At 37.6% G+C, this 24,254-nt stretch overlaps 1 protein-coding gene across 1 annotated transcript in view; it reads left to right on the top strand.

The window, feature by feature from the left end:
- Positions 1-24,254, top strand: part of SLC6A15 (solute carrier family 6 member 15) — a 66,255-nt gene that overhangs the window by 14,218 nt on the left and 27,783 nt on the right. The window lies entirely within an intron of this gene.

Consider the following 24,254-nt stretch of genomic DNA (forward strand, 5'->3'; position numbering starts at 1 on the left):
ATTTGTTATTTCCAGTGTTTTTGATTCGTGCCAGTAATGCTGGGGTGAGATGGTATCTCATTGTGGTTTTAATTTGCATTTCTCTAATGGCTAGTGATCGTGAGCGTTTCCTCATGTGTCTGTTGGCCACTTGAATGTCTTCTTTGGTGAAGTGTCTGTTCAGGAAATAAAATTTTTAAATGAAACTTTTAGGTTGGATTCTATATTGTAGAAAACATTTACTGTATTTTTACTCAAATAACGTGTACCATCTACATTTGTTTGCCAACCACGTCTCCCCCACCAGGTATTTTCATAAGCGTGCTACAGTAAGTTTTTTTTTCTTTTTTTTTAACAGAAACATGTCAAAAAATTGGCAGAGTGGCACTTAAGAAAATACGTCTTGGTGGGGGGGCGTGATTGGCAACAAATATAGAAGGCGTGTGTTATTTGTGTAAAAACGCAGTAGTATTGTTTGTCTAGATCATAATTTCAGCATTTCATCAAATCTATTCTTATATTCTTTTTATAATTATTCCAAAACTATAAACTTCTCAACATATTGTGCCAGAATACTGTTTTCTTTTCTTGAGTATTACACCATGGTTCACTTTTTTTTCGAAGAAGACATTAATTTCTCTCTCATATATTAGAATTGAAAATGTATTTCATTTGAATCAACAGTGAATTTCAGATTCAGTGGTCAGATAGGTTGAAATTAAAAAAAAAAAACTTCAGTGAAATTTGAATTTGTGAAAAGAAGGGAAATAATTTACTCTTGTTCTAGTTCTTTATTACAGGATATTAAGTTTGTGGCAAGTGCCAATGGTTAATCAGTGGAAGCATGTCTGTTTGTGTCAACCTCATTTCTCGTATCCAGTTAAATGCCTGCCTGCCATTTCAGATCTTTGCATACTTTCACTGGAAATGTTAATTACAATTTAAAATAACATAATTTCAAGAGAGGTTGTTACAAGAGTTTAATAGCTAAAATGCCTGAAAATATAGAACAAGAATTATACGAAGTATTATGAGTTAATTCTATAGTGAAAATCTTAGCAAGACTGATAAAAACAAAAACAAAGAAAATACCTATTATCACTATTTGGAATGAAAAAGAAAAGAAAAAAGATGTGACTATAGAGTTTAAACATATTAGAAGAATAACTACTAAATACTGTGAACAACTTTGTGCCAGTCAGTTTGACGGCTTACATGAAGTAGACAAAGTCCTCTAAAAACATAACTTACCCAAACTAACACAATAAGAAAAAGAAAATTTAAATAGCTTCATAGCAAAGAAAGTGACTTTGTAATTTAAAATATTCCCAAAAAAGAAAATTCCAGGCCCAGATAGATTTATTGGTGAGTGCTGTAAAACATTTAAGGAAGAAATATTATGCTAGTCTTCTATATATTCTCTCCGAAAACAAAGGAGGAGAGGCCGCCTCTAAACTCCTTTCATGAGGCCATAAAACCAGGAAAGCACAATACAATTTTGCCAAATCATACCCATGGGTGTAATTGAAAAATAACCTTAACAAAATATTAGCAAATCAATTCCGGTTATATATTAAAAAGGTAGTACCTCATGACAACCACCACTCATCTGTCAGTTTGTCCTACTGTGGTGGCTTATGTGTTCTTGTTATACTGGAAGCAATGCCACTGGTATTACATATACCAGCAGGGTCACCTATGGTGGACAAGTTTCAGTGGAGCTTCCAGACTAAGACAGAATAAGAAGAAGGACCTAGCAATCTATTTCTAAAAAAACTGGCCAGTGAAAACCTTATGAATAGCAGCAGAACATTGTGTGATATAGTGCTGGAAGATGGGCCTTTCAAAATGAAAGTGAATATGAAGTGAATAAAGTCAAAATATGACTGGAGAAGAGCCGCCTCCTCAAAGTAGAGTAGACCTTAATGACGCGGATGAAGTCAGCTTTCGGGACCTTCCTTTGCTGGCGTGGTACTACTTAAAATGAGAAGAAACAGCTACAAACATCCCTTAGTAATTGGAAGGTGGAATATATGAAATATGAATCTAGGAAAATTGGAAGTTGTCAAAAATGAAATGGAACGCTTGAAGATTGATATCCTAGGCATTAGTGAGCTGAAATGGACTGGTATTGGCCATTTTGAATTGGTCAATCATATGGTTTACTATGCTAGGAATGACAAATTGAAGGACTGTGTCACATTCGTTGTCAAAAGAACATTTCAAGATCTATCCTGAAGTACAACACTGTCAATAATAAGATAATATCCATAGGCCTACAAGGAGGACCGGTTATTACAGTTATTATTCAAATTTATGGACCAACCACTAATGCCAAAGACAAGGAAACTGAAGATTTTTACCAATTTCTGAAGTCAGAGATTGATCAAATATGCAATCAGGATGCATTGATGATTACTGATAATTGGAATGCGAAAGTTGGATAAACAGAAGAAGGATCAGTAGTTAGAAAATATGGGCTTGGTGACAGAAACAATGCTGGAGATTGTGTGATACAATTTTGCAAGACCAATGACTTATTCATTGCAGATACCTTTTTTCACCAACATAAATGATGACTCTACAATGGACCTTACCAGATGGAAAACCACTGAGCTACAACTGTGGAAAGCGACAATGGAAGAACTCAATATTATTCATCAGAAAAAGTCGAGGGCCGACTGTAGAACAGACCATCAATTGCTCATATACAAGTTCAAGTTGAAGCTGAAGAAAATTAGAAAAAGTCCACAAGAACCAAAATACGACCTTGAGCATGTCCCACCTGACTGTAGGGACCATCTCAAGAATAGATTTGATACATTGAATGCTAATGACTGAAGACCAGAAAAGTTGTGAGATGACTTCAAGGACATCATACATGAAGAAAGCAAGAGGTCGTTAAAAAGACAAGAAAGAAAGAAAAGACCAAATGGAACGTCAGAAGAGACTCTGAAACTTACTCTTGAACATAGAGTAGTTAAAAGGGAAAGGAAGAAATAATGAAGTAAAAGCTGAACAGAAGATTTCAAAGAGTGGCTTGAGAAGACAAAGTAAAGCATTATAATGAAATGTGCAAAGACCTGGAGTTAGAAAATCAAAAGGGAAGAACACACTCAGCATTTCTCAAGCTGAAGGAAGTGAAGAGAAAATTCAAGCTTTGAGTTGCAATATTGAATGATTCTGTGGCTAAAATATTGAATGATTCAGGAAGCATCAAATGAAGATGGAAGGAATACGCAGAGTTACTGTACCAAAAAGAACTGGTCAGCATTCAGCCATTTCAGAAGTTAGCATATGATCAAGAGCCGATGGTACTGAAGGAAGAAGTTCAAGCTGCACTGAAAGCATTGGTGAAAAACAAGTCTCCAGGAATTGACAGAATACCAGTTGAGATGTTTAACCAAATGAATGCATCACTCGTCTATGCCAAGAAATTTGGAAGACAGCTACCTAGACAACTGACTGGAAGAGATCCATATTTATGCCCATTCCAAAGAAAGGCAATCCAACAGAATGTGGAAATTATCAAACAATATGATTAATATCACACACAAGTAAAATTTTGCTGAAGATCATTCAAAAGCGGTTGCAGCAGTACATCAACAGGGAACTGTCAGAAATTCAAGCATTCAGAAGAGGACGTAAAATGAGGGATATCATTGCTGATGTCAGATGGATCTTGGATGAAAGCAGAGAATACCAGAAAGATGTTTACCTGTGTTTTTTTGACTATGCAAAGGCATTTGACTGTGTGAATCATAACTAATTATGGATAACATTGTAAGAACAGAAAGTCCAGGACGCTTAATTATACTCATGAGGAACTTGGACATAGACCAAGAGGCAGTTGTTCGAACAGAACAAGGTGGGACTGCGTGGTTTAAAATCAGGAAAGGTGTGAGTCAGGGTTGTGTCCTTTCACCATACTTACTCAATCTCTATGCTGAGCAAATAATTTGAGAAGGTGGACTATATGAGGAAGTATGCGGCATCAGGATTTGAGGAAGACTTATTAATAACCTGCAATATGCAGATGACACAACCTTGCCTGCTGAAAGTGAAAAGAACTTGAAAACGCTAACTGAGGAAGATCAAAGATTACAGCCTTCAGTGTAGATTACACCTTAACATACAACAGAAATCCTCACCACTGGACCAATAAGCAACATCATGATAACTAGAAAAAAGATTGAAGTTGTCAGGGGGTCATTTTACTTGGATCTGCAATCAATGCCTGTGGAAACAGCAGTCAAGAAATAAATGACATAACATGGCGGTATAGACAGAAGCACAATGCCATCCCTCTGTGGTAGAGACCTGAACAACTAAGTTAAACAGATGCAAATGTCAATCCTGGAACCCTAAACATCATATGAAGGAATAAAGAACTCAGTCAAGCACCAAATGGAATAAGAAACTGACAGAGAACAAAGAATGAGGAGGGCTACGGAGTGGAGGTTCCCTACCAGCTAATGTGGTACGGATTTGCCATCTTGGACTATAGCCACCAAGGAACGCAGATAGGGAGTATGGGAAGGCAACTTCTCAGAGCTCCAAATAGGAGACAGACCCCCTGATAACCAGGCATACACACTTTCCTACCCCCACCCTTCTTCCCTCTATGCGGACTCCATTGCTTTCCAACAGACCACAGTCCCTCGGTTGGAGGGACACCAGCTCACTGCCTCCTGGGTCCACCCCACCCCCACCAGCCAACTACTTCAGTGCTATTTTTTTGTTGTTGTTGTTTGTTTGTCGATATTGTTTTTTTGGCTTTTTTTAATTGCTTCTCTTCTCTCTCCCTTCCTTTCCTTCTTCCCACCCAACTAGCTCCATGTGCCGTCCTCTCCCTTTCTTGAGGGGCTGTGCCACCGGTGTACAGCTGCCCCAGGTTTGTACTGCTCCTGGCAGCAGGCTCCCTCAGCACCGTTTTTTTTTTTTATTATTATTATATTTTCCTGGTTTCTTCTGTCTTTCTTTACTCCTTCCTTTCCTTTCTCCTGCCCAGCTAGCCCCGTGTGATGTTCCACCCCTTCTTGGCAGGCTATGCTACACCACTCTTCTAGAGAGCCACTGCTGCAGAGCCTCCCTAGGTCTGCACAGCAACCCTCTGGCAGGCTTCCTCAGTGCGTTTTTTTCTTTTCTTTTCTTTTCCAGTTTTCTTCTCTGTCCCTTCATTCCTTTCTCCAGTCTGCCTAATCCCGTGAGCTGCCCCCACTGCTTCTGAATTGTTGGACCGCTCGGCTAGAGAGCCACTGGCACATGGCCTCCCCGGGTCTGGGCTGCTTCCTATGGCTGGCTTCTTTGGCACCATATTTTTTGTTTGTTTCTTCTCTCTCTATCTCTTCCTTTCTTTCCTTTCTCCTGTCCACCTGGCCCTGTGTGCCATCCATGCACCTTCTTGATGGGCCTTCCTGCACTGCTTGGCTGGGGAGCCACCAGAACCTGGCGTCCTTGGGTCTGTGCTACTATCATCAGCTGGCTTGCTCAGTGCCATATTTTTTGGTTTGTTTGCTTTTTTGTTTTTCTTTTTTTCTGTTTCTTCTCCTCTTTCCTTTCCTTCTTTTCCTTTCTTGCACCCACCTAGCCCTGTGCACTGTCCCCACCCCTTATTGAGGGGCTATGCTCCACCACACTGCTGGAGAGTCACTGGGGTGTGCCACCCCCACCCCGGGTCTGCACCACCATAACTGACCGGCTCACTCAGCACCATTTTATGTATTTTTTTCTTTTTGTTGTTACTGTTGTTTCCTCTCTCTCCCTTCCTTCCCATCCTTTCTGCCACCCACTGAGCCCCATACACCCTATCCTTTGTGTGCTGTGCTGTACCACTCAGCTGAAGAGCCTCTGGCACTCTGTCTCCCCAGGTCTGCCCTGCTCCACAGCCTGGCTCCCTCAGTGCCATATTTTTAATTTTTCTTTATCTCTTCCCTTCTCCCTCCCACCTAGGCCCTACACTGCCTCTGCCCCTTCCAGGTGGGCTGTGCTGCGCTGCTCAGTAAGAGAAACATCAGCTCGCCACCACCCGAATTCTGCCCCAACCCCAATGGCTGGCTCCGCCCACCATATTTATTTATTTATTATTGTTGTTGTTTTTATTTTTTTGTTTGCTGGTTTCTTCTCTCTCTTTCTTCCTTTCCTTTCCTTTCTCCCACCCACCTAGCCCCGTATGCTGACCACACTCCTTCTCAACAGGCTGAGCCACACTGCTCAACTAGAGACACACTGGCACACAGTCTCGCCAGGTCTCCCCACTCCCACTTGACGAATACTACTGCACTGCAATTTTTTTTCACTTTTTTCCTTCACTTTTTCTTTTAATCCTTCATTTTTTTCTTTTTTTCTCTTTTCTTTGTTTTCTTTCATTCACCCACTAAGCTCTGCACATCACATCCTCTCCATTCTCTCCTGTCTATATGCACTGTGAACCAAGCACTGAGCCCCCGAGTGGCACAGTGTCGTCTGGCCCCACCCAGTTGGCCCTAATTTGTGCCACAAATTATCCATCTCTGCCCCTTCACCCCCGCTGGACCTGCCTTGCTGCACCATAGCTGAGTGAATGGCCCTGCCCACCTGGACAAGGCAGTGAGAAGTATCGTGCCCAAAGCAAGCAAGCAGCAAAACATGCCCAGCCCACCTGCCCAGACATAAACAAATAAAACAAAAAAGCAGGATTAAACAAACAAATCTACAATCAAACAAAGAAAATAATTCCTGAATGTCCTGGAGACAGTGGACAATATCAAAACATATAAAAAGCAGGACAGGATGGCTTCACAAAGCAACAAAAATAGAATACCAGTTGACTTCTGGTAGAAGAAAAGGCACTGGAACTACCTGAAAGGGAATTCAAAATTTTAATATTCAAGGTTCTCTAAGAGATGAAGGAAAGTGCAGACAGAAATAAGGAAAAAACAGACAAAATTATGGAAAATACAGAGAATATCAGGGAAAATACAGACAAAGCAATGGAAGGATTCAAGAAAATACAGGAACAAAATGTCAAAATAAATAAACAACTAGAAATCATACATAAACAGCAATTAGAAATCCAAAAGATAAACAACAAGATTTCTGAAATGGACAGTGCCATAGAAGGTTTTAGGAGCAAATTTGAAACAATGGAAAATAGGATCATTGAAATTGAAGACAAATCCTTGTATACCACTTTATTTTGAGGAAAAATCAGACAAAAGAATGAAGAAAAATGAAGAAACCCTGAGAACAATTTAAGATATAATCAAAAGCAAAAAAAGTTAACAAACCTATGCATCAAAATAAAGAAGAAAAACATAAAGTCTCAGTAAACATAAAATCTACAAAAATGAAAGAAACATAAAATCTACAAAAACAAATCCACAGACAAAAGGAATTCAGCACAGAAGAGTAAAAGAAACAAAGAAAACATCAGCACAAAAAAATGACAGCAATAAACTCATACCTATCAATAGTTACACTGATCTTAAGTGGCTTAAATGCACCCATAAAGAGACAGTGACAAAACATCTAGAAAGAAACTCGACAAAGAAACAGAAGATCTAAAGGCCACAGTCAACCAACTTGATCTCATAGGCATATAAAGAACATTTCACCCAACAGCAGCAAAGTACACATTCTTTTCCAATGAAAATGGAATGTTCTCCAGAATAGACCACATCTTAGTCCACAAAGCAACCCTCAACAAAGTTCAAAACACTGAGATAATACAAAGCATCTTCTCTGATCAAAAAATCATAAAAGTAGAAATTAATAATAGGAAGAGCAAGGAAAAAAAATCAAATACATGGAAACTGAATAATACCTTGCTTAAAAACCACTGAGTAATAGAAGAAATCAAAGATGGAATCAAAACATTTCTAGAATCAAATGAGAAGGAAAACACAGCATACCAAAACCTTTGGTACACAGCAAAGGCAGTGTTCAGAGGTCAATTTATAGCAACAGGTGCACAAACCAAGAAAGAAGAAAGGGACAAGATCAAAACATTAGCTATACAACTCAAACAAATAGAAAACAGCAAAAGAAGCCCACAGCCACCAGAAGAAAGGAAATAATAAAGATTGGAGCAGAAATAGAATAAAATACAGAATAGAAAAATCAACAAAACCAAAAGTTTGTTCTTTGAAAGGATCAACAAAATTGACATTGGCCAAATTGATAAAAGAAAAACTTCACAAAAAACTGAAAAAAGGGCCTACAAACTGGTGAAAAAAATTTTGGCTATAAGAAATCTGACAAAGGCCTAATCTCTAAAGTCTATAGGAAAATCCAACACCTCTACATCAAAAAGATGTATAATCAAATTAAAAAATGGGCAAAGGATATGGCCAGACACTTCACCAAATAAGACATTCAGGCAGGTAACAGACATGTGAGGAAATGCTCAAGATCACTAGCCATTTACACCAAAAACCAAACCAAACCCATTGTCATCGAGTTGATTCTGACTCATAGTGACTGTATAGGGCAGAGTAGAACTGACCCATAGAGTTTGCAAGGAGTGCCTGGTGGATTCAAACTGCTGACCTTTTGGTTAGCAGCTGTAGCTCTTAACCACTACGCCACCAGAGTTTCCAAATCAAACCTATTGCCATCAAGTTGATTCTGATTCATACTGAGACTATAGGACAGAGTAGAACTGCCCTATAGGGCACTAGCCGTTAAAGAAATGCAGATCAAAACTACAATGAGATACAATTTCACCCAACATTACTTGCTTGAATTAAAAAAAAAAAACGAAAACAGAAAATAACAAATGTTGGAGAGGTTGAGGGGAGATTGGAATTCTTATGCACTGCTGGTGGGAATGTAAAATAGTACAACAATTTTGGAAAGTGATCTGGCTTTCCTTAAAAAGCTAGAGATAGAAATACCATACAATCCAGCAATCCCACTCGTAGGAATATATCCTACAGAAATAAGATCTGTCACACATATAGACTTATACACACCCATGTTCATTGCAGCATTATTCACAATAGCAAAAAGATGGAAACAACCTAAGTGCCTATCAACAGACGAATGGATAAACTATGGTACATACATGCAATGGAATACTATGCAACAATAAAAAACAATGATGAATCTGCAAAACATCTCACAACATGGATGAATCCGGAGGGCATTAGGCTGAGTGAAATAAGTCAATCACAAAAGGACAAATACTGTATGAGATCACTATTATCAAAACTCATGAAAAGGTTTACGCACAGAAAGAAACAATCTTTGATTGTTACTAGGGAGAGGTGGGGTGGGGAGGGAAAAACACTAATTAGACAATAGCTAAGTGGTAACTTTGGTGAAGAGTAAGACAGTACACGATACTGGGGAAGTCAGCACGACTTGACCAAGGCAAGGTCATGGAAGCTTCACAGACACATCCAAACTCCCTGAGGGACCGAATTACTGGGCTGAGGGCTAGGGACCATGGTCTTGGGGAACATTTAGTTCAATTGGCCTAACATAGTTTATAAAGAAAATGTTCTACATCCTACCTTGGTGAGTAGTGTCTGGGGTCTTAAGAGCTTGTGAGCGGCCATCTAAGATACTCAACTGGTCCCACTCTGGAGCAAGGGAGAATGAAGAAAACCAAAGACAAAGGGGAAAGATTGGTCCAAAGGACTAACGGACCACAACTACCACAGCCTCCACCAGACTGAGTCCAGCACAAGTAGATGGTGCCTGGCTACCACCACTGACTGCTCTGACCGGGATCACAATAGACGGTCCTGGTCAGAGCTGGAAAAAAACGTAGAACTAAATTCTAACTAACAAAAAAAGACCAGACTTACTGGTCTGACAGAGACTGGAGAAACCCCAAGAGTATGGCCCCTGGACACCCTTTGATCTCAGTACTGAAGTCACTCCCGAGGTTCACCCTTCAGCCAAAGATTAGACAGGCCCATAAAACAAAACAAGACTAAATGGACACACCAACTCAGAGGCAAAGACTAGAAGGCAAGAGGAGACAGGAAAGCTGGTAACGGGGAACCCAAGGTCAAGAAGGGAAGAGTGTTGACATGTTGTGGGGTTGGCAACCAATGTCACAAAACAGTATGTGTATTAATTGTTTAATAAGAAACCAATTTGCTCTGTAAACCTTTGTCTAAAGTACAAAAATAATAAAAAGCAGTGTATTACATTTGGCAAGTTTGTTGCAAAACACATCTTTAAAGACTTATAAAGCAAAGATGTCACTTTGAGGAGGTGTGCCTGACACAAGCCATGGTATTTCCAATCACCAGACATACACTGGAAAGCTGGACAATGAATAAGAAAGACCGAAGAAGAATTGATGCATTTGAATTATTGTGATGGTGAAGAATATTTGAGTATACCATGGACTTCCAGAAGAACGAACAACTCTGTCTTGGAAGAAGTACAGCCAGAATGTTCCTTAGAAGCAAGGATGGCCAGACTTTGTCTCACATACTTTGGAGATTTTATTAGGAGCCATCAGTCCCTGGACAAGAAGATCCTGCTTGGTAGAGTGTCAGCAAAAAAGAGGAAGACCCTCAGTGAGGTTGATTGACACAGTGGCTATAACAAAGGGCTCAGACATAGCAATGATTGTGAGGGTGGTGCAAGACCAGGACGTGTTTTTTTCTGTTATACGTAGGGTTGCTATGCGCTGTAACCGACTCTATGGCACCTAACAGTGACACCAACAATAACCTCATGACCACATGGGATTTGTCCAACAAATGGAAGATTGATTTTAGATATAAAACTAATCAATGTAATTGTTGTTGTTGATTTTAGGTGCCATCCAATCAGTCCTCTTCACTTTCAGCAATCAAAGTTGTGTCATCTGCATACTGTAGGTTGCTAATGAGTCTTTCTGCAATACTCATGGCACGTTTTTCTTCATATAGTCCAGCTTCACAAATCATTTGTTCAGCATACAGATTTGTGACTTCCCTGTCTGGGTTGATATCTGGTTAATCTGTCCTATGTTCTAGTCTTGGATTGTTATCTGATGTTATTGATTTTCTAACCAGAGGACTCCCTTTAGTATTTCTTGTAATTTTGGTTTGTTTTTGCAAATTCCCTAAACTTCTGTTCGTCTGGAAATGCCCCAATTTTGCCATCTTATTTGAGAGACAGTTTTGCCGGATATATAATTCTTGGCTGGCAATTTTTTTCCTTCAGGGCTTTGTATATGTCATGCCATTGCCTTCTTGCCTGCATGGTTTCTGCCGAGTAGTCCGGCTTATACTTATTGACTCTCCTTTGTAGGTGACTTTTCGTTTATCCCTAGCTGCTCTTCAAATTCTCTCTTTGTCTTTGGTTATGGCAAGTTTGATTATGTCTTGGTGACCTTTTTTGGGATCTACCTTATGTGGGGTTCGATGAACATCTTGGATAGTATCTCATCTTTCATGATATCAGGGAAGTTTTCTGCCAACAAATCTTCAACAATTCTTTCTGTATTTTCTGTTATCCCCCCCTCTTCTGGTACTCCAGTGACTTGTACGTTATTCCTCTTGATAGAGTCCCACATAATTCTTAAGGTTTCTTCATTTTTTTTAATCCTTTTATCTGATTTTTCCTCAAACAAGTTGATGTCAAGTGCTTTATCTTCAGTCTCACTAATTCTGACATCATTGCCTCAATTCTGCTCCTATGACTTTCTCTTGAGTTGTCTAATTCTGACATTTTATTGTTAATCTTCTGGATTTCTGATTGCTGTCTCTCTATGGATTCTTGGAGTCTGTTATATTTGTCATTATGTTCTTCTCTAATCTTCTTAGTTTCCTCTATTGCTTGGTCTGCATTTTCCCTAATTTCCATCCTGATCTCTTGAAGAGTTCTGTATATTAATCTTTTGTATTCTGCCTCTGGTAATTCCAAGAAATTCTCTGCCTCTGGAAAATTTCTAGATTCTTTATTTTGGAAGCTTGCTGAAGCCATCATGGTCTGCCTCTTTATGTGATTTGATATTGACTGTTCAGCATACATATTGAATAAGTATGGTGAAAGGATACAACCCTGATGCACAGCTTTCCTGACTGTAAACCATGCAGTATTGCCTTGTTCTGTTCGAACAGCTGCTTCTTGATCTATGTACAGTTTCCTCATGAGCACAGTTAAGTGTTTTGGAATTCCCGTTCTTTGCCATGTTACCCATAATTTGTTATGATCCACACAGTCAAATGTTTTTGCATAGTCAATAAAACACAGGTAAACATCTTTCTGGTATTCTCTGCTTTTAGCCAGGATTCACCAGACATCAGCAATGATATACCTGGTTCCACGTTGTCTTGGTCATCTAGTGCTGCTTCAACAGAAATGCCACAAGTGAACAGCTTCAGCAAAGAAATCAATCCCTCACAGTCTAGTAGGCTACAAGTCCAAATTCAGGCCGTCAACTCCAGGGGAAGGCTTTTTTCTCTCTTGTCATTCATCAGTCTTCCCCTGGACTAGGAGCTTCTCTGCGCAGGAACTTCGGGTCCAAAGGACGTGCTCTGCTCCAGGTGCTTCTTTCTTGCTGGTATGAGGTCCCCAACTCTCTGCTTGCTTCCCTTTCCTTTTATCTCTTGAGAGATAAGAGGTGGTGCAGGCCACACCCCAGGGAAATTTCCTTTACACTGGATCAGGGATGTGACCTGGGTAAGGGTGGTGTTGCAATCCCACCCTAATCCTCTCTAACATAAAATTACTATCACAAAATGGAGGACAACCACACAACCCTGGGAATCATGGCCTAGCCAAATTGATACACACATTTTTTTGGGGGGACACAATTCAATCCATGCACACGTCCTCTTCTGAATCTGGCTTGAATTTCTGGCACTTCCCTGTCAATATACTGCTGCAGCTGCTTTTGAATGATCTTCAGCAAAATTTTACTTACATGTGTTATTAATGATATTGTTCAGTAATTTCTGCATTCCGTTGGATCACCTTTCCTTTGAATAGGCATCGATAAATATAGGTCACTTCCAGTAGGTTGGCCAGGTAGCTATCTTACAAATTGCTTGGCATAGACAGGTGAGCACTTCCACTGCAGCATTTGTTTGTTGAAGCATTTCGATTGGTATTCCATCAGTTCCTGGAGCCTTGTTTTTCACTAATTCCTTCAGTGCAGCTTTGACTCTTCTTTCAGATTCATCGGTTCCCGATCTCACGCTACCTCCTGAAATGGTTGAACGTCAACCATTTCTTTTTGGTGTAGTGACTCTGTGTATTCCTTCCTTCTTCTTTTGATGCTTCCTGCATCATTTCATATTTTCTCCATATAATCCTTCAATATTACAACTTGAGGCTTGAATTTTTTCTTCAGTTGTTTCAGCTTGAGAAATGCCAAGTGTGTTCTTCCCTTTTGGTTTTCTACCTCCAGGGCTTTGCACATGTCATTATAATACTTTACTTCTTCTCAAGCCGCCCTTTGAAATCATATATTCAGCTCTTTTATTTCATCATTTCTTCCTTTCACTTTAGTGTTCAAGAGCAAGTTTCAGATTCTCTTCTGACATCCGTTTTGGTATTTTCTTTCTTTCCTGTCTTTTTAATGACCTCTTGCTTTCTTCACGTATGATGTCCTTGATGTCATTCCACAACTCCACTGGTCTTTGGTCATTAGTGTTGAATAGGTCAAATCTATTCTTGAAATGGTCTCTAAATTCAGGTGTGATATAACTCAGGGTCATACTTTGACTCTTGTAGACTTGTTCTAATTTTCATTAGCCTGCAAGGAAGACCAATTAATATGACTGTTATTCAAATTTATGCACCAAACACTAAGGCCAAAGATGAAGAAATTGAAGATTTTTACCAACTTCTGCAGTCTGAAATTGATCAAATATGCAGTCAGGCTGCATTGATAATTACTGGTGATTGGAATACAAAAGTTGGAAATGAAGAAGGATCAATAGTTGGAAAATATGGCCTTGGTGACGGGAACGATGCTGGAGATAGCATGATAGAATCTTGCAAGACTAACGAATTCTTAGTAGCAAATAACCTTTACAAAAGAACAATTGATGGTCTGTTCCGCAGTTGGCCCCTGGCCTTGTTCTGACTTATGATATTGAGCTTCTCCATGGTCTTTTTCCACAGATGTAGTCAATTTGATTCCTGTGTATTCCATCTGGTGTGGTCCACATGTATAGTTGCCATTTATGTTGTTGAAATAAGGTTGTAGGCATATGGATATTATCCTATCACTGACAGCATTGTACTCCAGGATGGATCTTGAAATATTCTTTTTGATGATGAATGCAACGCCATTCCTCTTCAATTTGTCATTTCTAGCATAATAGACCATATGATTGTCCAATTCAAAATGGCTAATACCAGTCCATTTCAGCTCACTAATGCCTAGGATATCGATCATCAAGCATTTCATTTCATTTTTGATGATTTCCAATTTTCCTAGATTCATACTTCATACGTTCCACGTTCCAAGTATTAACGGATATTTGCAGCTGTTTCTTCTCATTTTGAGTCGTGCCACATCAACAGATGAAGTTCTGAAAGCTTGACTCCATCCACGTCATTAAGGTCAACTCTACTTTGAGGAGCCAGCTCTTCTCCTGTCATATTTTGAGTGTCTTCCAACCTGAGGGGTTCTTCTTCTGGCACTATGTCAGACAGTGTTCCACTGCTATTCATAAGGTTTTCATTGGCTAATTCTTTTCAGAAGTAGACTGCCAGGTCCTTCTTCCTAGTCTGTCTTAGTCTGAAACCTCAGCTAAAATCTGTCCACCATGTGTGACCCTGTTGGTATTTGACTACTGGTGGCATAGCTTCCAGCATCACAGCAACATGCAAGCCCCTACAGTACAACAAATTGACAGACATATGGGGGAATCAATATAATACTCTATATCAATGTAATAGATAGTCTGGCTATATATTCTATATCAATAATTAGATAGGCTGGCTATATAATCAGTATAATACTCTATGTCAAATAGATTGAGTGGTAAAATAATCATCTCAATAAAGCCGATAAATTATTTGTCAAAACTGAACACTTACTAATAATTTAAAAAACTCATTAAAATAAAAATAAAAAGAAACTTCTGTAAACTGTTAAAGACATCTATGGGGGGAAAAATCCATAGCTATCATTGCAGTTAAAAGTGAAATATTGAATACTTTCTCACTAAAACTAAGACATTGCTGAGGATATCTGCATAATATACTTCTAATCAACATTATAGTGGATGCCCTAGCCAGTACGATAAGAAAAATTAATTAAAGGTAAATAATTAGAAAAGTAGTTTAAGTGTTTTTATTTACAGATAACATGATTTTATATGTAGAAATTCCTAAGGGATTAAAAAAAAAATTTGCGTGTAGCAAAAAAGAAAGCCCGTATTAAGTCAAATTTATTCCATATACTAGCAAAGAAAATTGCCACATGAAGTTAAACACATAATTTTTATAATCATATCCAAAAATATAAACAAATAAACAGAAGATGCTCAGATCTCTATACTGAAATCTTTGCAACCTTGTTGAGAGAATTTAAAGAAGACATAAATAAATGTAGAGATAAATAAATTTAATAGTTTAGAAACTCAATTTTTTAAGAAGTCACTGCTCCCCGAATTTATCTATAGAATAAGTGTAATCTCATTCAAAGTCTCAGTAGGTTGTGTGTTTTTTTTTTTTTTTTTTTTTTTTTTTTAGAAATTGACCAGCTGATTTAAAAATTTATGTGGAAAGGGAGGGACCTAGAATAGGTGAAACGAGATCTTAAAAGAAGAACACATAAACTAAAATAGTTGGAGTTGGGAACCACTGAGTTAGAAATTTATTATGTTGATTTAAAAAAGTTTTGAATCTAGTTTTAAGTGCTTTAGAATAGCTTTATTCCGACAAAAAAAATATATGTATATGACTATTAGAAGGTAAAGCAATACAAAAGTCGGAAGATGAGGAAAATGTACATATAATTCCATATCTAAATATTTAACATTCCCAGCATTTTTCTAGGTATTTATGTATGTATCTGTATATACGTATAGATAGATGAATAGAAAGATAATAGTTTTTCATTTGTAATAAGTGTATTGTTTAGGGTTCTTTGTTTGCAAGCTGCAAAAACTGGGTCTGGCTAACAGGCAAAGAATAATGGCTCAGTCACATGTGTTCTCAGAAACAATGGGGGTGCTGGGCAATGAGTGGGAAAAGGGCAAGAATGAAAATAGTTCTGTAAACTAGGAACCAGGATCCATGACTATGGTAGACGTTTCAGCTTAGGCATAATGCCTTTGAGGAATTGAGTGGTATGCCAGCATTTTCATTTCTTTGTTCCTCTCCTCAAGGTTAAACTTCAGGAAGAGAGAATTTAACCAGACAAATGTTGAAGATTATTTTCAAAGATGCTTGCAATATTTTTCTCTTCCCTCTGCTCATGCTCTTTGCAGTTTGATTTTGCAGTTCTTTCCATCAAGAAGTGGAGTTTATTTCTTCACTCTTGAATCTGGACTTAACTTGTATGACTTGCTTTGGCCAGTGAGACATTAGCAAATGTGGCACAAACAGAAGATTTAGTAGGACTTGCACATTGGACTTGTCCTCCCTTGACAACAGTTGGAACCTTGAGTTTACAGTGTGAACAAGGTGGAGCTATCCTTTTGGAGAAACTACATGTGGGAGAACTCAGGTTCTCTGACTAATAGCCTGTCTCCTGCCATACATATAAGTGAGACTATCTTTCAGTATTTTGCCATAGAATTTCTCAGTATTGCAACTCAAGGCTTAAACTTTTTCTTCAGTTCTTGCAGCTTGAGAAATTCTGAGAGTGTCTTGTTTTTTGGTTTTCTAACTCTAGGTCTTTGCACGTGTCATTATAGTACTTTGTCTTCTCAAGCTAGTCTTTGAACTCTTCTTTTCAGCTCTTTTACTTCATCATTTCTTCTTTTTGCTTCAGCTACTGTAAATTCAAGAGCAAGTTTCAGAGTCTCTTCTGACATCCATTTTGGTCTTTTCTTTCTTTCCTGTCTTTTTAATGACCTTTACTTTCTTCATGTATGATCTCCTTGATGTCATCCACAAATCACCTGGACTTTGGTCATTAGTGTTAATGTGTTTATAAAATCAAAGTAGACATATTAAAAAGAGACTTGCATGCATGTAAATGCCCTTTTCTATTATAAGCAGAAAAAAAGAAAAACTGATGGAACTTTAAAGGTATTATATGTAAAATAACAATTTAAGCTCTCCTTTCTCATGCTGTTTCTTACCATCACTCATCCCTTGTCCTTGCTTAGGGTGGTGGTAGGAAGGGGTGAGGAGGAGCTGCAGTTATCATTGAAATATCCACAATAAAATGTAAGTTAGGAAAAAAATACCTCTCTTCTTTATCATCAGGTCTACGTGGAGAATGAATTGTTTATTTACCTTCATAATCTCAGTGTTTAAACTTGTCTTTCAAATAAATGAACTGAAAGAAGTATGACAGAAGAATATTATATAATAACTACAAGTATTTTGAATTACATGTTCGTGTGTGTGTGTGTTTACCTGAAGGTCCCATTTTTTTTACCTAAACCACCCATTGAATTAGAGGCATTCCTTTCTTGTGCAAAGGCTGCATATAGCCAAAAGTAAAGATTTAAATTGAATTTCTGGGTGGATTTGAAAACCTAAACGTAGAAACCATAATTTAAAAGCTAAAGAAAATTTGACCTTTCAAGCGCTGACTCTTTTGAAGGATAAAGATTTTTGTGAATTCCAAAAGCTTGCCTGAAGAACTACGTCCATAAAAATAGGCCATAAACCTAGATTAAAAAGAGAAATTGATTATTCTCAACACTATATTAACTGTTGGTACACCTGAGACTAGAAGCAGTAATGAATCCGGAGTGTCCAGGAAGGCAGTGAGGTAGAGGGTGATGAAGTATCAGTCCTTGGTAGTTCATAGGGACTGTAGTAGAATTACTACCAGCTAACTTCCTTGCCTCTGTCAAGTTAGTATCACCTATTCCTATGTCAGGGAGCCAGTTGGAGCCAAGCCATTATCCACTGCTCTTCATATGCATATAGGTGTTGCATTAGCCCTACTCATCATTATCTGATGAGGTCCTCCTATCTGCAACTGCCCAATAAATATTCAAGAGCAGTGGTCATCAAGCTAGGGCCCCTGGATCAAATATAGCCCACTGCATGATTTTGTAAATAAAACTGTATTGGGCCACGGCTATGCTCATGCATTTAAATATTGTTTGGCTGCTTTTTTGTTACATCAGCAGAGTTAAGTAGTTGGGACAGATCTCCTATGGACTACAAAGCCTGAAATATTTACTATCTGACTCTTTACAGAAAAAGTTTGTACACCTCTGTTTCAGAGAATAAATTTTAATTAAAGATGCAAAATGTCTCAGCTCACTCCACCTGTGCTCTATCTGTATGGCATCACTTTCTTTACTAAATAGTATGCCAAGATAGAACTCTTCCCATTCAAAAATTAGTAAATTATTAAGAAAAAAAAGTCTTGCATAGAAACAGAGGGTGAAGGAGTGTTAAATAAGAAAGAGAGATAGGCAAGAGACAAATGCGTACTATATGTTAGGAAACAGAGTACACCATACTTTCAAAGAGATTACTTCTTTAAAAAAAAAGCTCACAAAAGAAATACAAGAAATAAAAAAGGCATCCTCTTCAAAAAAAACCTCAAGTGATATAAGAGATTAAAAGGAAGAAAAAAAGTCAGGTGAAAGATTGCAGGAAAAGAAAAAGAAGAGAAGGAAAACAATTATAGGAATCAAAGCCACCTTAGAAACAATTAAAACTAGAATAAGTAAAATCACATCCAGAGACATGGAGGACAGTCTTAAAGAAACTTCTAGAGATGGAAAAGGCCAACTATTTAAGTGATTTAGTGAAAAAGCTAATAGAAACTGAGGTTAGGTAAAGGTAATCCAAAAAAATTATATTTGGTGTACTCAGAAGAGAATAGAACTAATAAAACACAAAATACTAAAAGATAAAATAATAGGTTTTTCTTAATGACTTTTATTTACAATCATCATCATCATCATCATGATAGAGAGGGGCCAACCCAACACTGATTACTAAGAAATGACTAGAATAAAGAATTCCTAGCAATTTAAAGTAGAGGTAGAAAGGGGAAACAAAAAGGCTGTCCTAAGACTTCTCAGGACTTTTAATAACTTCATAACTACTATAAAAATAAACGGAAAAGACTGTGTGATCCCAATTTTTATAAATAATATCAGTTTGTATTCCAATTATAAAGCCTCAGGCAAATATTTTCATTCATAAGAGAATAGATGAGCCCCGTTTTTTTTTGGAGGGGAAGGGAAGGGAGGATCCACTAGACAATCGTGAAATTTAGCCAACTAAGAGAGAAAACAAAGACCTCAGTAACAGAAAAACTATGTTAGAGTATACAAGTGAGCCTTAATTTAAACAAAACAAAAAGTTTTAAAATCTGCAGAAATTAGGCTGAGATAAAAAATATATTAAAATACAAAATTAACATAAGTAACAAAATCAGGCCACCATGTGTCAGTTTGTCTTACTGTGGTGGCTTGTGTGTTGCTGTGATACCGGAAGCTTTGCCACCGATATTTCAAATACCAGCAGGGTCATCCTTGGTGAACAGGTTTCAGCAGAGCTTCTAGACTAAGAAAGGCTCAGAAGACGGACCTGGAGATCTACTTCTGAAAAAATTGGCCAGTGAAAATGTTATGGATAGAAACAGAATATTATCTGATATAGTGCCAGAAGATAAGCCCCTCAGGTTGCAAGGCACTCAAAATACGACTAGGGAAGAGCTGCCTCCTCAAAGTAGAGCCAACCTTAATGATGTGGATGGAGTAAAGATTTCGGGACCTTCATTTGCTGATGTGGGAAGACTCAAAATGAGAAGGAACAACTGCAAACATTAATAATGGGAACATGGAATGTATGAAATACGAATATAGGAAAATTGGAAGGTGTAAAAAATAGAATACATAAAGATCAATATCCTAGGCATTAGTGAGCTGAAATGGACTGGTATTGGCGGTTTTGAATTGGACAATCATATGGTCTACTATGCTGGGAATGAAAAATGAAGAGGAATGGCGTGGCGTTTATTGTCAACAAGAACATTTCAAGATCTATCCTGAAGTACAGCACTGTCAGTGATAGGATAATATCCATATACCTATAAGGCAAACTAGTTAATACGACTATTATTCAATTTTACGCACCAACCACTAAGGCCAAAGATGAAGAAATTGAAGATTTTTACCAACTTCTGCAGTCTGAAATTGATCACACATGCAATCAAGACACATTGATAATTACTGGCGATTGGAATGTAAAAGTTGAAAACAACGAAAAAGGGACAATATTTGGAGAATATGCCCTTGGTGATAGAAATGATGCTGGAGATCGCATGATAGAATTTTGCAAGACCAATGACTTCTTCATTGCAAATACTTTTTTCTAACAACTTAAAACAGCGACTATACGCGTGGATCTTACCTGATGGAATACACAGGAATCAAATTGACTACATCTGTGGAAAGAGACAATTGAAGAGCTCAACATTATCAGTGAGAACAAGACCAGGGGCCGACTGCGGAACAGACTATCAATTGCTCATATGCAAGTTCAGGCTGAAGTTGAAGAAAATTAAAACAAGTCCACAAAAGCCAAAATGTGACCTTGATTATATCCCACCTGAATTTAGATTAAAGGTGTGTCAAGGATTTCATTTTACTTGGATCCAAAATCAACACTCATGGAAGCAGCAGTCAAGAAATCAAACAATGCATTGCCTTGGGCAGATCTGCTGCAAAAGGCCTCTTTAAAGTGTTAAAAAGCGAAGAAGTCACTTCAAGGACTTCGGTGAGCCTGACCCAAGCCATATGCATGTGAAAGCTAGACAATGAATAAGAAAGACTGAAAAAGAAAGGATGCCTTTAAATTATGGTGTTGGTGAGGAATATTGAATATAACATGGACTGCCAGAAGAACAAACCTGTCTTGGAAGAAGTACAGCCAGAATGCTCATTAGAAGCGTGAATGCCAAGACTTTGTCTCATATACTTTGGACATATAATTAGGAGGGACCAGTCCCTGGTGAAGGACATCATGTTTGGTAAGGTAGAGGGTCAGCAAAAATAAGGAAGACCCTCGAGAGATGGATTGACACAGTGCCTGCAGTAATGGGCTCAAATATAGCAATGATTGTGAGCATGATGCAGGACTGGGCAGTGTTTCATTCTGTTGTACATAGGGCAGCTATGAGTTGGAACTGACTTGACGGTACCTAACATCTGCACTTTGATTTTATAAAAGTTGCCTAGGGTCATTGCCTTATACAATATGTGTGTATGTATTTATGTATATTTTAGGTATTTATAATATAATGTATTTAAATTTTGTTTATATTAGACACCTTTTTTTTTATAGAAAATATAAGCTTCAGAGAGTTTAATCAGAATTTTTAAATGTAAACTTTTTCAAAGGATACCCTATGTAAGTTAGAGATGGTTATTCATTCGCTATAAAAAATACATGGAGTAGTGTACCAAGATGTTATTTTTTGTTTTGTGTTTTTTTTTGTGTGTATTTTTTTCTACAAAGATCAGTAATGTATGAAGAAATATAACAGGTTCTAAAATAGTTGTGACGTTTATGAGTTATACTGGCTTTAAAATTTTTTCTTTATGAAATGGCACGTTTTTACTGTAATAGTATCTCTAAACTAGGATATACCCTATACTTTTCTATTTGTATGGAAAAAAAAAAATACAAGGCAAGGCAGACTAGTGCTTATTGAGGATACTGAGGTTATGAAAAACGTAACAGCCATAAGTTACACAACCAACAAGTACTCAAGCTAGGACACAAATCCAAGTTCTTTAGATTCTAAAATTGATATTCTAATCCGTTTATAGTTAACTATGTGAACAGCTTATTGGTAAACATAGACCTCTAATATGCATAATTCCTGCCTTATAAATCACATTTTCTTATATGTCAGTTTATTTTCTTCCAGCAAAATTATTTGAAAAATTAGTTTATTTCAGTTCTCCAGTGGTTGTTTTCATTCATTTATTCAAATAATATTTATTGGGCTCTAGGAGGATATTATGCAAACTAGACAGATAAATTCCTAAACTCATGAACATATTTCCATATCACAACCTTGTTGGGCTCTTTAAAATAATCACTGTGAGAAGTTTTTCACTGATTCTAGAGATGTGTCTATCACTCACAATATTTTGGGAATGTATCTGTTTCAGAATTGTTTTCACAGTCTCTTAGTGTTCAACAAATCCTAAATGATTAAGTGATTGCTCTTAGGATATATATTTTAATTTTGGAAATAACTGAACAGCATTCAAACCTAAAGGTAATTAATAAGTTCCATAGTCAAGTTAAAGAATCCTTTTTTTAAAATCAGGTTATTTGGTATACTTACTTATTCATTACAATCACAAAGTATGATGGGCTCCTTTCTCTGAATTGTAATGTAAATCTAGTCGCAGTCCCATCAAGGAATTCTATTTTTTTGTAGAAATGGAAGAATGCTTGGAACATTTCTTCTTAAAGCTTCCTGATCTAGCTTTGGAAAGAAGCACTTGTATGTTTAGTCACCTGTTTTTTTTTTGAACATTTTATTATGCTTTAGGTGAAAATTTACATAGCAACTTAGTTTTCCAATCAATAATTCATACACAAATTGTTCCATGCCTTTGTTTGTAATCCCTGCAATGTGTCAGCACTCTCCCCATTTCCTCCCTGGGTTGACTGTTTCCATTTGTCGAGTTTGCCTGTCTCTCCCTGCCTTCTCATCCTTGGTTTTGGGCAAATGTTACCCTTTTGGTCTGGTATAGTTGATTGTTCTAAGGAGCACATTCTTCACAGGTGTTATTGTTTATTTTATATACCCATCTATTATTTCGCTGAAAGGTGGCCTCCAGGAGGGTTTTCAGTTTCAAGTTAGAAGATTGTCTCTGGACAGTAGTCTTGGGGGTTCCTACCATCTCTATCAGACCAGCAAGTTGGGTCTTTTTTTTTTTTTTTTTAATATGAATTTTGTTCTGTGTCTTTTACCCATCCTAGCCAGGACCTTCTGTTGTGATCCCAATCAGACTGATCAGTAGTGGTAGCCAGGTACCATCTACTTCTTCTGGTCTCAGGGTAGAGGAGGGTGTGGTTCATGTGGGCCATTAGTCCTTTGGACTAATTGCTTTTTGAGTCTTTGTTCATTCTCCTTTGCTCCAGGTGGAAAGAGACCAATAGTTGCTCCTTATATGTCCACTCCCAAGCTTTTAAGACCCCAGATGCTACTTACCAGACTACGATGTAGAACATTATCTTTATGAACAGTGTTTTGCCAACTGACCTGGATGTCCTCTATGGTCTTTAGCTTTCAAGCCCCATAGTTCAGTCCCAATGTTTAAGTAGTTTCTATAACTGTGCCCCCTATGTGCTCTGTTGTATATGTGAATATACATGCAGCATTTACAAGTATGTATGTAGAACTATATATCCATAACCATAAGTATATATGAATGCTGGTGTACCCCATATGTCCTCCTATGCCTATTTAGCATACATGTTTACCTGTATATATACTCACAAATTATGGTTTGTTATTAGTGTTGTTGCAGGATTGTACATTTTATAGAATTTACTGTAGTTTTTCATTATTCTTATGAACCTCTCAGTGTCTTCCTTTGGCTTGGTCACATTGTGCTGACTTCCCTCATATTGTGTATTGCCTTTCCATGTAACAGAAGTAACACTTGTCTATTATTTAGTTAGTAATTCTCCCTGTACCACCACCCCCACCTTCCATCCCAAACCATCAAAGAATGTTTCTATGTGTAAACCTATTCTTGACTTTTTATAATAGTGGTCTCATACAATATTTGTCCTTTTGTGATTGACTTATTTCACTCAACATAATATCTTCCAGATTCATCCACCTTGTGAGATGTTTCATAGATTCATTATTATCGTTGTATAGTATTCCATTGTATGTATGTACCACATTTTGTTTATCCATTTATCTGCTGATGGACACTTAGGTTGTTTCCATCTTTTTGCTATTGTGAATAATGCTACAATGAACATGGATGTGCATATGTCTATTCATGTCACAGCTCTTATTTCTCTAGGATATATACCTAGGAGTGGGATTGCTGGATTGGAAGTTATTTCTGTTTCTAGCTTTTTAAGAAAGTACCATATGGTTTTCCATAATGGCTGTACCATTTTGTAGTCCCTCCAGTAGTGCATAAGTATTCCAATATCCCCACAGCCTCGAAAGCATTTATCGTTCT

The sequence above is a fragment of the Trichechus manatus genome, unplaced genomic scaffold, assembly GCF_000243295.1.
Source record: "Trichechus manatus latirostris isolate Lorelei unplaced genomic scaffold, TriManLat1.0 scaffold00238, whole genome shotgun sequence".
NCBI classification, from domain to species: domain Eukaryota; kingdom Metazoa; phylum Chordata; class Mammalia; order Sirenia; family Trichechidae; genus Trichechus; species Trichechus manatus.